Raw genomic sequence first — 3,721 nt, 5'->3', positions numbered from 1 at the left:
GTGAAAGCAGGGTGATTGTCAATAATCCGGGGGGGAGGGCTCGGCCGGAGGACTCAGAGGACTGGAGGAAACTGGTTTGAGCAGTGAAACATGGAATGATGGGTGGACCTTCAAGCCAGCAGGCAGCTTGAGCCTAACCACAGCAGGATTAATAATCCGTTCAATCACAAACGGCCCAATGTACCTGGGTGCCAGTTTGCGGGACTCAGTCTGGAGTGGAAGATCACGGGAGGACAACCAGACCTTCTGGCCGGGCTGGTAGTCCGGGGCTGGAGTGCGATGGCGGTCTGCAAGTCTTTGGTTGCGAGCAGCAGTGCGAGTGAGAGCTGCCCGGGCTTCATGCCAGACTCTGCGGGCACGCCGAAGATGCCCCTGCACTGAGGGAACTGCCACATCCCTCTCCTGGGTGGGGAAGAGAGGGGGTTGGAACCCCATAGAAGCCATGAATGGAGACATACCTGTGGCGGAGCAAACCAGGGAGTTGTGGGCATATTCAACCCAAGGCAGGTGGGAGGCCCAGGAGACTGGATGGCGAGAAGAGACACAGCGAAGGGCTGCCTCCAGGTCCTGATTAGCACGCTCAGTCTGGCCATTGGTCTGCGGGTGGTAACCTGATGACAGACTGGCCGACGCCCCCAACGCCTGGCAAAAAGCCTTCCAAACTCGAGAGGTAAATTGCGGACCCCTGTCTGAAACAATGTCCTGAGGAATGCCATGCAATCTAAAAACATGCTGGGTGACTAGTGTAGCAGTCTCCAGAGCAGAAGGTAATTTAGGCAGGGGAATGAAATGTGCGGCCTTGGAAAAGCGGTCAACAATAGTCAGGATAACTGTATTACCCTCCGATGGGGGAAGACCCGTCACGAAGTCCATGGCGATGTGAGACCAAGGCCGATGAGGAATGGGAAGAGGGCGGAGAAGGCCAGCAGGGGCGCGGTGGGATGCCTTACTGCGGGCGCAGACGGAGCAGGCGGCGACATACTCCTTGGTGTCAGAGGACATGGAGGGCCACCAGAAGCGTTGCTGGAGGAGGCCTAGAGTCCGGTGCTCCTGGATGGCAAGCTATCTTAGCATCATGTCCCCACTGGAGCACTGAAGATCTGGCGTGCGGTGGAACGAACATCCGACCCGGTGGACAATCCTCAGGAGCTGGATGGTCCTCTTGTGCCTCCTGGACCACCCTCTCAACTTCCCACCTGGCTGCTCCCACCACACAGGAGGATGGCAGAATGGTCCCCACGGAGGACTCCTCAACCGGAGGAGTGAACTGACGTGACAGGGCATCCGCCTTGACGTTCCGTGAGCCTGGCCGATAGGTGAGGGTGAAGCTGAACCGGCCCAGAAAAAGCGCCCACCGAGCCTGGCGAGAGTTGAGCCTACGAGCAGAACGGAGATACGATAAGTTTCTGTGGTCAGTCCATACCACAAACGGGTGAGTCGTGCCCTCCAGCCAGTGCCTCCATTCCTGTAGGGCTAAGACTACTGCCAGCAGCTCCCGGTTGCCCACATCATAGTTTCTTTCTGCCGGGGAGAGCCGGCGGGAAAAGAAGGCGCAGGGATGCAACTTCTGGTCGGAGGCTGAGCGCTGGGAGAGGACTGCCCCGACACCAGTGTCGGAGGCATCCACTTCGACTACGAAAGGAGCTGATGAATCAGGATGAGACAACACAGGAGCAGAGGAAAACAAACACTTCGACCTAGCAAAAGCAGCCTCAGCTGCAGATGACCACACAAAGGGAACTTTAACTGAGGTGAGCTTGGTGAGTGGGGCGGCTGCTCGACTATAGTCACGAATAAACCTGCGGTAAAAATTGGCAAAACCAAGGAACCTTTGGAGTTGCTTTCTCGTTGTAGGAGTGGGCCATTCGGCCACTGCCATGACTTTGGCAGGGTCGGCTCTGATCTGCCCTTTCTCGACCACAAAACCCAGGAATGAAACAGAGGAAACATGAAATGCACACTTCTCAGCCTTCACATAAAGTCTGTTTTCTAGCAGTCTCTGCAGCACCAACCTCGTGTGTTGGACATGTTCTTGGGGGTCACGAGAGAAAATGAGGATATCATCAAGATAAACAAAGACAAATCTGTTAAGCATATCACGAAGGACATCATTAATGAGTGCCTGAAACACAGCAGGGGCGTTAGTTAACCCAAAAGGCATAACAAGATACTCAAAATGTCCCAGGGGAGTCTTAAATGCAGTCTTCCACTCGTCTCCCTCCCTTATCCTTACTAGGTGGTAGGCATTTCGGAGGTCCAACTTTGAGAAGATGGTGGCTTGGGTTGGGAAAAGGGGAGAGGGAATCTCTGCTTGCCTGTTCTCTCCCTACGCCTCTCACGAAGGCGATTATCTAAGCGAATGGCTAAAGAGATTAATTCCTCAAGGGACGAGGTCTCATCTCGAGCAGCTAGCTCGTCCTTTAACTCCTCGTTTAATCCACGGGAAAAAACTGTCTGTAGAGCCGCCTCACCCCACCCGCTCTCTGCTGCAAGAATGCGGAAATCAATGGAGTATGTAGAGACTGACTCTGAACCCTGATGTAAAGAAAGGAGTCGATTACCGGCCTCCTTACCCTGAAGCGGGTGGTCAAAAACGTTAAGCATCTCGGTCTCAAACACAGGAAAGGAGTTATAGATAGCTGGATTACCCTTGGCTATGACCACCGCCCATGCAGACGCTTTACCCGATAACAAACTCATAACGAAAGCTATCCTAGTCTTGTCAGAGGAGTAAGTTAAAGGCTGCTGATCAAAGACTAGGGAGCACTGGTGAAGAAACTGACTGCATGTCCCTGAATCACCTGAATACCTCACAGGGGTGGGGATGAATGGTTCACGGGGTTGGCCGGGATGAATGACTTGAATCTTTGGAGCTGGAGGCGGTGAAGCAGGAGCTGGAGCCGTCAGAACGTTGAGCTGGGTGGAAAACTGGGTCAGGCGGCTGCTGAGCTGAGTTACACCGGCATCAAGGTTCTGGAGGGATTCCATGATTCCTTGCAGAGCTCGTTCGTGCTGCCCCACACGAGCTCCTTGTGAGGAAAGAGCCTGCTTAATTCTCTCAGTCTCTGCGGGGTCCATACTGTGGCCAGATAATTCTGTTACGCCCTAGAGATACTGGACCCCAAAGCAAAAGACTTAGAGAGATGATCAAAAGCAAAAAGTTTATTCTTAGATAAGCAGAGGCAAAGAAAAAAGGCAGTGGAGGCAGGAAGCGGGCTGGCACGGAGACGTCAGAGACAGGAGGCACAAATCCAGGATAGCAGCGAGACACACCGTGGGGTCGAACACAAGGAATTATCTGGCAGGGAAGTGGCAAGAGGACTGGGCCTTTATACACAGGTGATTAGGTGAGTGGAAACAGGTGTGCCTCGCTTGCTGCTGGGAGGAGCCAGAAGAAAAACACAAAAAGGCACACAACAAAACCATAACTAAACTGAATCATCACACTTAAACCAGTCTTAAAGCAGTCTTAAAGCAGGCTGAAACCAGTCTTAAACCAGGCTCAAACCAGTCTTAAACCAGGCTTAAACCAGTCTTAAACCAGGCTTAAACCAGTCTCAAACCAGTCTTAAAGCAGTCTTAAACCAGTCTTAAAGCAGTCTTAAACCAGTCTTAAACCAGTCTTAAAGCAGTCTTAAACCAGTCTTAAAGCAGTCTTAAACCAGGCTTAAACCAGTCTTAAACCAGGCATAAACCAGTCTTAAAGCAGTCTTAAAGCAGT

The sequence above is a fragment of the Pseudoliparis swirei genome, chromosome 9 (assembly GCF_029220125.1).
Source record: "Pseudoliparis swirei isolate HS2019 ecotype Mariana Trench chromosome 9, NWPU_hadal_v1, whole genome shotgun sequence".
Taxonomy (NCBI): Eukaryota; Metazoa; Chordata; class Actinopteri; order Perciformes; family Liparidae; genus Pseudoliparis; species Pseudoliparis swirei.
Note: the sequence above shows the minus strand (reverse complement) of the source record.